The sequence below is a fragment of the Mangifera indica genome, unplaced genomic scaffold, assembly GCF_011075055.1.
Source record: "Mangifera indica cultivar Alphonso unplaced genomic scaffold, CATAS_Mindica_2.1 Un_0002, whole genome shotgun sequence".
Lineage (NCBI taxonomy): Eukaryota > Viridiplantae > Streptophyta > Magnoliopsida > Sapindales > Anacardiaceae > Mangifera > Mangifera indica.
Window position 1 is genome coordinate 810,281 of NW_025401094.1, and position 12,022 is coordinate 822,302.

Consider the following 12,022-nt stretch of genomic DNA (forward strand, 5'->3'; position numbering starts at 1 on the left):
ACCTATCAAAATTTGGTATCATTAATCGTTTAATTAATATATTTTTAACATAATATTTTAATTTTGACAATAAAATAATATTCAAACCAAACACTTTTTTAATATAAATTTGTAAGTTTATGTAATATTTAGAGTCTACAACGTTCTATTTTGAACCGATGTAAAATATAGTAGGATATATGTTATTTACGTAAGAGATTCTTTCCCTATAACATATTTGATGTAATCAAGTGTATTTTAAAGTAATAATTGAATGGTGTTACCCATGGAGAAGTCAACCAAAACATGATTGAGAGATCACCAAAACAATTCTTAAAGTTTGCATCAATCCTCCTTTGTTTAGTTTGAAACAATAACATCCCATTCAACCTTTTCTTTTTCTTCATATTAAACATAGTAATTTAACGGACAAAGTGCAGAAAGTGGATAAGTCCATGGCTTTAAAAAGCTTTCCATGAAGATAGCGGTGGAGTTTCCGAGTTCTTGTAGGTAGCGAAGCCACTCATATATCGGTCACCCTTTACAGCATCTGCTGCAGCAATGGATTCAAGTTCAGCCATTTCTTCTGGAGTTAGTTTCACAGACAACGCTTTGATATTCTGATTAAAGTTCTCAATCTTCGTGGTTCCAGGAATCGGACAAACATCATCTCCCTGGTGATGAACCCAGGCTAGCGCAAGCTGTGATGTGGTGCACCCTTTCTTCGCTGCCATTTCATTAACACGCTCGAATAATATTTTATTATGATCCAGATTCTCGGGCTGTAACCTGGGATAATTCTGCAAAAGTTGAAATACAAAATTTCATTAACCCGGCCGTGCACAAACTGTGGTGCTGTGTGTTTAATGTAAAACTGAGTTGTTATTTACAATTTGTCTATTGTCATCTTTCGAGATGTTTTCAAGCAATTTATGCCCTGATGAAAAGAATCCTTGTCCGAGAGGGCTATACGCAACAATCCCAATCCCAAGTTCTCTGAGAAATCAGCAAGAGTGCATTAGAAATCATATGGTAATTTTTCATATCTTTTTTTTTTCTTTTAAACTTTCAGCAAATAATTTGCCCCATTAATGCTTTACCTGCAAGTAGGAACTATCTCTTCCTCCACATCTCGCGACCATAAGGACCATTCCAACTGCACAACTGTTATCGGGTGAACAGCATGAGCTCATCTTATCGTTGAAGCAGATGCTTCAGATAGACCAATATACTTTATTTTGCCCTCTTCAACTAGTTTTTTGAGTTCCCTGATCTTTGAACACACTGAAGAAATAGAAGCAAAAAATTAGTGTATAAGCTATTAAGCTTCTTTAGAAGATGTGATCCATATAAGGAACAAATCAAAATGTAGGGAAAAGGCAAAGCATTGTTGTGCAGGGCACTCAGACTGTTGATGAAAACAAACAGCTAGTGTCATTAAAAAATACGACCAAATTTGACACGGATTGATGCCCACAGTCCAACAAAAACCACACTCTGAGTGCCCTTGGAATGGATAGTTTACTCCTAATGACAGTTTCAGTTGTAATTATTATATCATCTCCCTTGTCTTACTAACAAAACAGACATAAAAGGCATTCTTCACTGCAGGGCAGATCTCTACCATATTGACACTCGCCTAAACAGATACAAGGCTTGGGTATGTGCCATAAATTTCAATATAAAACAAGAGAGAGGAAGAACCCCCTTTCAGTGTCACTACTCTCATTCATTCATTCAATCAATTTGTAAAAAACTAAAAGGTAACCACTGTTAGCTGCTGGCTGTTCAATTGGTTGAATTGATATAACAGCATCATAATGTGCACATATAACAATCTAAACATGAATTTCGGTCTAACAACACTACAGAGTAAAAATTTTGCAAGGGACAAACCGTGACTTCAATGGGAACTTTATTGTCAATTCGATGCTGATAGTAAAGATCAATACAATCAACATCTAGCCACTTCAAGCTCGCCTCACAGGCAGCCCTCACATAAGCCGGATCACCTCGTATTTCCATCTTGCCATCTGTATAGATGATACCAAATTTTGTGGCCAATTCAACTCTTTCTCTCATACCTCCCTTCAAAGCCTGCCCAAATTCACATCAAAGGACAAATCAATTAATTTTTAAATTCTATACAAGGCCACAGTGGAAACATAAACCAAATTAAGCTTTCGCTGAGCTCCCCAGAATTGTAATATATATGCCTTAAAAATTCATCAAAAATATACAAATTCTTCATGGACAAAGTACAAAAGAGATGATTGGTATAAATGGGCATCCCGAATCACTTGAGATTTTGAACTGTCAAGATGTGTGTCCAAAGACAAAGAAGCTCATCTAAATTAAGAATTCATCATAAAAATCACCATATCATCTACCCTTTTGTACTTCCTTTTCAAACCACATGGATTCATGGATAAATACGCGATTAGACCAAAATAAAAGCATAAACTTCATAAATTCTCCGTGCATTATCCATATCCAGTTGGTGTATGATCAAGTCAAGCCTGAAGAAATTCAGGAAAACGCACAAGAAAGTAAAGAAGGAGAGAGAAAAATTGAACCTTTCCCAGAAGAATTTCGTTGGTGTGAGGTCCATACACATCAGAAGTGTCAAGAAATGTGATTCCACTGCTGATGGCGTGGTGAATCAAAGCGATCATTTCAGGCTCAGGTTTTGGAGGGCCGTAGAAGGCTGACATCCCCATGCAGCCTAAGCCTTGAGCAGAAACTTCCAAGCCTTGTGAGCCAACCTTAATTCTCTTCACTGTCGCCATTGATTCCTGTGAGTTTCTGGGTTGGATTTTGATGCTAAGGTGTAAATGAGTTCGGGATTTTTTTTGGTTTTTGTGAAGCGGAGCTCTGCTGTGTGGATCGTTTTGCCATCGCATGTCAGGGCCCTATTTATCGTCTTGGAGAGAGTTGGGAGGGTGACGATATGCTTAGATAAGCTCTGACGGATAATGTGGTGACTAAAGTGGAAGAAACAAAGACTTTGAGTTGGTTGGCATGAATTGATTGCCACTTACTAAACACCATTACTAACCACGAAAAAGAAAGAGAAAAGCAAAAAGAAAATAGGATTCTTACGAAGTTAGGGTGTATAGAGGCGACTGGTATCTGAATTTAGGAAGTGCAAACTCCATAGGTGAATTTTCAAGAGTAGCGAAATTAGACACTCGAGTAAATCCAATGGTTAGGATCCTGTTTGCTGGTTAGTCTAATCAAACAAACTGAGTGTGACTTATGAACTCAAATGATCTATTGTAGCGTACATATGACTTCCGATAGACATGAGACAAATTAGAACACGTATGTCACAAAATCAGAGCGAGCTACACTTATGAGATTTGACAGAGAGAACAAAATAAATAATTTTTTCATTTTGTAATGGTTGCCATATTGTAATACCCTCGTATGTGTTTTAGGGGTATTTATGTCTTTTAACCCTATTTTGAGATATGTTCAATTTTAAATATATATGTTCATATGCATGTGCGTGTGTTTTTTTATATATATATCTATATAAATATATAGATATACATAAAGAATTTAAAAAAAAAAGAAAAGAAAAAAGAAAAAAAAATGAGATAAGAATTACATAAAGAGAGAGAAAAGTCAAAAAGGTAACTTTTACCCTTTTTTCCATCATCTTCTCCGCCTCATCCAACAGCCAGCCTTCTTTATGTTTTTTCTTTGTTTTTTTGAAGAAAAATGAAGAATTTGAAGGAGTTTTGAAAGACAAATAAGGAAAGAAAAGAAAAGCAAACACTTTGGAAGTCTTGGTAACCAAAAGATCTCTTTCTTTTCCCTTTACCTATGTTTATATATGTATTGGATGCATGTTATATGAATATGTTAATATGTTTTAGTGTTGATTTAAAGTGATTTTGGTGATAAAGGAACAAGACAAGGGAAAGGAAACCAACTTACAAAAAATTGGCTTGAAATAAGGTAAGGGGTATCATCCTTGATATGCTACATGTTTTAGGCTTTTGGTTCTTTGGATCTATGTTATAAATGATGATTTAGAAGTTGAGAAATGTTGTTTTTCCATTTGGAGTGTTTATGTGTGTGATTTTGTTCATAGCAGAAAGTTGCATAATATTTACAGTTTTACCACTGACTTCGTCCCACGTTTTGACTACCTTATCTGATGAATCATGAGTGCTATTATAGTTTGTTGGAAAGATATTTGAATCCTCTTTCCAATGATATATAGCTTGTATGATTTAGAGATCATTTGGACTGATAAATATTGTATGAACCACAAGGACTACTTTACCAAATAAACAGAGGAGTCAGTTTTTGCCATTGATTTTATCTCACATTTTGACTACCTTATATAATGAATTATGAGTGCTATTATAGCTTGTTGGAAAGCTCTTCGAATTATCTTTTTCGTGATATATAGCTTGTATAAATTGGGGATCATTTGGACTGTTAAATATTGTATGAACCACAAGGACTGCTTTACTAAATAAACAGAGGTGTTAGTTTTTGCCATTGCTTTCATCTCACATTTTGACTGCTTTATCTAATGAATTATGAGTGCTATTATAACTTTTTGGAAAGGTCTTTGAATCCTCTTTTTAACGATATATAGCTTGTATGAATTAGAAACCATTTAGACTGTGAAATTATATGAAAAAGAAGATTGTCCTGTCAAATAAACAGGGTTGTGAACAGTATTTCACAGTTTTGAAAAGGAAAAGAAAGAAAAGAAAGGAAAGGAAAGGAAAGAAAGGAGAGAAAAAGAAAAGACGAAGAAAAGAAAGAAAAACAAGAAAAGAAATTTGGGGCTCAAAATTCAGGGGTCGTCCCAAGAGTATGGTCTAGTGAATTATGAATAGATTTAGATGGAAGCAAGATTAGTAAGATATAAAGCACGCATGCATGCTATGAACTATAAGGGGGCACTTTACACTATACCGCCTACAATAGAGCACGCTTGTAGTAGGATATAGACCTATAGTAGGGTCCACTCATAGTAGAGTTGTAACATCCCTCCCTAGAAGTACTACCCACCGAAGGAGGAATGTTACGAATTAATATTCGTAGCGTCTATTTTTTTTTCTTTTTAAAAATACTTTAAAATAAACGCATCATTAAAAGTGTTTAGGAAGTATACCACGAAAACTAAAAATCTGGAAGCGAACAAAAGATGTATATACTCATATGAAGACTCATCTGAAAGTATCTGAAAATAGGGAGTAATCATATGTAACTGTACCATAATCTCAAAAAGTCAAAAGTCGATAAGAACATACCACTGTATGCATGTAATATAAACCAGAGATAACCTGCTCCAGCCGGATCTACCTACGCTGACCTGACCCTGCCTCGCAGCTACCTCGATCACCTGTACCTGCAATCAGGAAAGAAAAGGGAGTGAGTGATACGAACACTCAGTAAGGGGAAAAAATTAAGTAAACTATCCTTTTTTCCTGTTCTAACTCACTTTTGGGACTCAACCCCACATCCTAACCTCTATAAGAGATTGAGGGGGTAATTTAGTTCACTCTTAACTATTTGGGTCATACTTTGTCCCATCTGGTATCTATTTAATACTTTCTGGAAGCTAACTATAGGGATTTGACACTTTTCTAAGCTCAAGCTCTTTTTCTTTCACTACACTATTTCTGAATCTGAATTGAGCTCTACTGCGAGCATGCTCTACTGCGAGCGGACCCTATTGGGGGTCTATGTCCTACTACGGACGTGTCCTACTGCGGACGTGCCCTACTGCGGGCGGTGTAGTGTAAAGTGCCCCCTCATAGTTTATAGCATACATACGGGTCTTATATTTTACTAAATTTGCTTCCATTTAATTTTATTCATAACTCACCAGACATTACTCTTGGGACGACCCCTAAATCTTGAGTCCCAAATTCTTTTTCTTATTTTTCTTTCTTTTGCTTTCCTTCTTTTCTTTTCTTTCCTTTCCTTTCTTTCCTTTCTTCTTCCTTTTCTTTCTTTCTTTCTTTCTTTCTTTCTTGCCCAGAATTGCGAAACACTGTTCACAGAACAGTCATTTAACAGGGCAACCTTCTTTTTCATACAATTTAACATCCCAAACGGTTTCTAATTCATACAAGCTATATATCGTTGAAAAGAGGATTCAAAGATCTTTCCAACGACCTATAATAGCACTCATAATTCAATAGATAAGGCAGTCAAAACGTGAGCTAAACTCAGTGATAAAATTACGAAATACTGTTCACAGAACAGACATTTAGCAGGGCAGCACACTTTTTATACAATTTAACAGCCCAAATGGTTTCTAATTCACACAAACTATATATCGTTAAAAAGAGGATTCAAAGATCTTTCCAACAAGCTATAATAGCACTCATAATTCATTCAATCAGGCAGTCAAAACAGCAGATAAATTCAGTGGCAAAAACTGCCTCCCCTGTTTTTCTTTAGTAAAACAGTCCTTTCGGTTTATACAATCTTTAACAGTCCAAATGATCTCTAATTCATACAAGCTATATATCATTGGAAAGAGGATTCAAAGATCTTTCCAACAAGATATAATAGCACTCATAATTCATTCAATAAGGCAGCCAAAACATGGGACGAACTCAGTGGCAAAAACTGTAAATATTCTGTAACTTTCTGCCATGAGCAAAATCACATACATAGACATCCCAAATGGCAAAACAACATTCCTCAACATCAAAATCAACATATATAATATAGATCTAAGGAACCAAAACCCTAAAACATATCACATATCAAGGAGGAAACCCCTTACCTTGTTTCAAGCCAAATCTTTGAAAGTTGGCTTCCTCCTCTTTGTTTTGCTTCCTTTATCACCAATATCACTTTAAATCAATACCAAAACACTCTAACATATTCACATAACATGCATATAAACATAGATGAAAGAAGAAGGAAGGAGATCTTTGGTTACCAAAGCTTCCAAGTGCTTCCTTTTCTTTTCTTCTTATTTTATCTTCTAATATTCCTTCAACTTTTTCCTTTGGCTTCAAGAAAGCAAAGAAAAGAACATGAAAGGAGGCTGCTGGAGTTTTTTTACGGGAGAAGATGTAAAATGATGGAAAAGTCTTCTCTTTCTCTTTATATCTAAAGCCTTATCCCTTTCTCTTTTTCTCTTTTCCCTTTTTGCCCTTTTTTGCATTTATATATATATATATATATATATTTATTTATGCATATATATATATATATAAAGCACACCCCTACATATATATATTTAAAATGAGAAAAATCTCAAAACAGGGTCAAAAGACATAATTACCCCTGGACTATACCTGAGGGTATTACAACTCTTCCCCCCTCACAAAAATTCCGTCCTCGGAATTCACAAAAACAACTCTGGATGCTTCTCCTTCATGGTTTGCTCCATTTCCCAGGTAGCCTCCTCTGTCTTCTGGTTTGTCCATAAGACTTTTACTAAAGGAATCTGTCGGTTCCTTAGTTGTTTAATTCTTCTATCAAGTATCTGAATCGGTTTTTCTTCGTAACTAAGGTCTTCTGATAACTTAATATCTTCTGTATTCACAACCTGGGAATGATCACCAAGACATTTTCTTAACGATGAGACATGAAATACATCATGAATCCGGTCCATACTCGCTGGTAAGGCTAATCTGTAAGCCACTTTACCAACTCTCTCAAGTATCTCATATGGACCAATAAATCTGGGAGCTAGCTTTCCCTTCTTTCCGAATCTCATCAAATGCTTGAATGGAGCAACCTTTACAAATACAAATTCACCTACATTGAATTCCAAGTCTCGACGTCGATGATCTGCATAGCTTTTCTGTCGATCCTGAGCCTGTTTTATTCTCTGCCTGATCAGTTGGACATCATCAATCATTTTCTGGGTCAATTCAGGCCCAAGGGATCGGGATAACACATCTCTCTCTCCTATCTCATCCCAGTGAAGAGGAGAACGACACCTCCTACCATATAATGCCTCATAAGGTGCCATCTGAATAGTCGTCTGATAGCTATTATTGTAAGCAAACTCCACCAAGGGTAACATTTCTACCCACGTAGCTTTATGATCCAAGCAACAAGCTCTTAACATGTCTTCCAAAATCTGATTAACCCTCTCCGTCTGACCATCTGTCTGAGGATGATAGGCTGTACTAAATGCCAAATTAGTACCCAAAGATCTTTGAAGACTCTTCCAGAAAGCTGATACAAATCTTGTATCACGATCAGATACTATGGTCCTGGGTACACCATGTAATCTAATAATCTCCCTAACATATAATCTCCCCAACTGATCTGTGGTAGTAGTATCTTTGATGGACAGGAAATGAGCTGACTTGGTTAATCTATCAACAATCACCCAAATAGCATTACATCCATTCTGAGCTCTAGGGAGTCCACTAATGAAGTCCATGGAGATATGCTCCCATTTCCATTCTGGAATAGGTAGAGGCTGAAGTAACCCTGCAGGTCTCTGGTGTTCGGCCTTAATTTGCTGACAGGTGAGACATCTAGTAACAAACTCACCTATATCCTTTTTCATGCCTGACCACCAAAAATGTCTTTTTAAATCTTGATACATCTTTACACCCCCAGGGTGGGCAGTGTAAAGAGAACTATGAGCCTCTGTAAGAATTTTTTGTCTCAAATCAGTTATCTGGGGAACATATACTCGATCTCTGAATTTGAGAATTTTATTCGATACTTGAAAATCTGTCTCAAGACCCTCTTGAACCTTTTGAAGTTTCTGTTGACACCATTCATCTTGTGTCTGAGCCTCTCGAATCTCATCTAGAAGAGTGGATTGAATCTCTAACCTGGTGAGGGCCCCAATCACAAGCTCAATCTGTTCTCGGTCCATCTCTCTCTGAATTTCTCTCTGGACCGTCAATTGTGATATCATTACATTTCTACTGAGGGCATCTGCAACTACATTAGCCTTGCCTGGATGGTACTTAATATCACAGTCATAGTCTTTTACTAACTCGAGCCATCGCCTCTGTCTCATATTTAACTCCTTCTGAGTGAAGAAATATCTGAGACTCTTATGGTCAGTATAAATATTACATTTTACCCCATACAAATAGTGTCTCCAGATTTTTAAAGCAAAAACCACCGCTGCTAACTCCAAATCATGAGTGGGGTATCGAGTTTCAAATTCTTTCAATTGTCTTGAGGCATATGCTATCACCTTGCCTCGCTGCATCAACACTGCTCCTAAACCACCGTGTGAGGCATTCGTGTATAAATCATACTCAACTCCCTCCTCTGGAAGTGCTAACACAGGAGCAGTAGTCAATCTTCTTTTCAATTCTTGGAAGCTTGTCTCACAGGCATCTGACCACTGAAATGACATTGCTTTCTTCGTGAGGGTTGTAAGAGGTCTAGCTAATCTGGCAAATCCTTCCACAAACCTTCGATAATACCCTGCCAAACCCAGGAAACTACGAACCTCTTTGACTGTCTTTGGTCTCTGCCATTCAACTATTGCCTCAATCTTACTGGGATCCACTGATATACCCTCTGCTGAAATCACATGCCCCAAAAAGGTAACTCTATCTAGCCAAAATTCACATTTTGAGAATTTGGCATATAGTTATTTCTCTCTCAATCTCTGGAGGGTAAACCTCAAGTGTTGTTCATGCTCCTCTCGACTGCAAGAATATACTAAGATATCATCAATGAATACCACAATAAATTTATCCAGGCAGTCATGAAATACCCTATTCATCAAATCCATAAATACTGCAGGGGCATTTGTCAATCCGAATGGCATCACTACAAACTCAAAGTGGCCATACCTCGTTCGGAAAGCTGTCTTGGGTATATCCTTCTCTGTCACTCTCAACTGGTGATAACCAGATCTCAAATCTATCTTGGAGAAGACCACGGATCCCTTCAACTGATCAAATAAATCATCAATCCTGGGTAACGGGTACTTGTTCTTAACTGTGGCCTTATTTAGCTCTCTGTAATCAATGCACATTCTCATAGACCCGTCTTTCTTTTTCACAAATAGGATGGGAGCTCCCCAAGGAGAATGGCTCGGTCTGATAAAACCATGTTCTAATAACTCTTGAAGCTGCTTTTTCAATTCTTGTAACTCGGCAGGGGCCATTCGATAGGGTGCTTTTGAAATAGGTGCTGTGCCAGGTGCCAACTCTATGCTAAACTCAAACTCTCGCTCAGGAGCTAATCCCGGTAGCTCACTTGGAAACACATCTGGAAACTCACGTACCACTGGTGTTTCCTCAATAGTTGGGCCTGACTCAACCTTGCTCACTACATGAGCCAAATACCCTGTACACCCCTTTTTCAACATTTTATTAGCTTTTAACATACTGATCATTAAACTCCGGATATGACCCTCACCGAACTCGAATTGATCTCCAGAGTCTAGGTTAAATCTCACTTTCTTCTTTTTACAATCAATCTCAGCTCCATATCTCCCCAAAAAGTCCATCCCTAAAATCATGTCAAAATCAGGCATTTCGAACACAATCAGGTCCACTAGTAATTGTCGACCCTGAATCATAATACTCTGTCCTAGTAGCATCATCTCACTAATGACTGACCCCCCATCAGGCAACTCAATCATAATCCTCTGGGCTATTCTAACAGGTTGCAACTTTAACCTCTCAAGCAAACTCTTGGCTATAAAACAATGAGTAGCCCCACAATCAATTAAAACATAAATAGGAGTATCAAGATAGAGAATCTGACCCGTGACTGCTGATGGGTTAGCCTCTGCTGGGCCCTGGGTGATCATATAAACTCTAGCTGTGGCCCCTCCTATAGGCTGCTGCTGCTCTACTCTCACTGGGGCAGCTGTACAAAAACGAGCAATATGTCCAGGCTGACGACATCTGAAACAAACTGCCTGACCTGTCAAACACTCTCCTCTATGGTGCTTCCCACATTTCTGGCAAGCTGGTATCTCAGGTCCTTTTTGTTTCTTTCCACTCTTCCAGTTCTTTTTCATGCCTCTGAACTGGAGAGGTCGTTTACCTTTCCTGTCTCGCTCTGGAGGAGGGTCTCTCTGTACTGAAGCTGAACCACTACTCACCGGGGGAGCTGGCATGGTAGAAGGAGGTGTAACTTTTTGCCCTGTAGTCTGACCAAACCTCCTCCTAACAAAAACCTCTGCCCTCAAAGCTCTATCAAGGGCCTCTGCATAAGTTCTGGGTGGCTGCGCCCCGGTCATAACGTCTCGAGCTATCTCTGGATCCAGCCCGTACACAAACTTCTGCATACGCCCCATTTCTGTGCTAGCTATCTTAGGGGCATACTGGGACAATTGATTAAACTTTGTGGAATATTCTTTTACAGAGTCTGTCCCTTGCACTAGACTGATAAACTCCTGGGCCCTGATACAAGTAACATCGGTGCCCCTGTACTCTGCCTCGAATCGGCGCCTAAACTCTGTCCATGTCATTTCTGAGACATTGACCGTCTCCCTGACTAAGTTCCACCATATTCTTGCCCCTGACTTGAAAAGATAAGTGGCATATCTCACTCTTTCTTGGTCAGTCATGTCAAACAAGGCCATGGCACTCTCTACTGATTCCAACCACTCTTCAGCTGCTAATGGGTCTCTTGCACCATCAAATTTTTGAGGTTGGTGCATACTAGGGAGGTTAAAAATAGGATGCAACTGAGTCCTCACTGGGGCTGTTGTAAATGCTGAAGTAACCTCTCTCATATCATGCCCCTGGATTGGCGGCGTATGAGCCGTCTCACTTCCCTGTGTAGGAGCACCTTTGTGCTCTCTCATCATCTCTCTGAAAATCTCTCGCACATCATGTGCACTGAGTGCCCCTTGGGGTACCTGAGGGGCTGCTCCTTCATTCTGGCCCCTCTGAGAGGGATCTACTGGTGTATGACTCATAGGTCCTGAAAATGAACACATTAGTTTCATAAAACTCAGCAGGTATAAATGAAAACTTAACTTACAGTGATCGACTGCGAGGGTGGTCAGCGTGGCTGAAGGGTATTTCATCTCTGTGTTACTTTGATTACTCCATTTTGTTTTAGAAAACATCTTTTGGGTTCCAAAATCATG

General features: G+C 38.4%; 1 pseudogene; it reads right to left on the minus strand.

Annotated features, from left to right (window-relative positions):
• Positions 1-289: 289 nt before the first annotated feature.
• Positions 290-3,267, minus strand: LOC123205172 (annotated as a pseudogene).
• Positions 3,268-12,022: the final 8,755 nt, after the last annotated feature.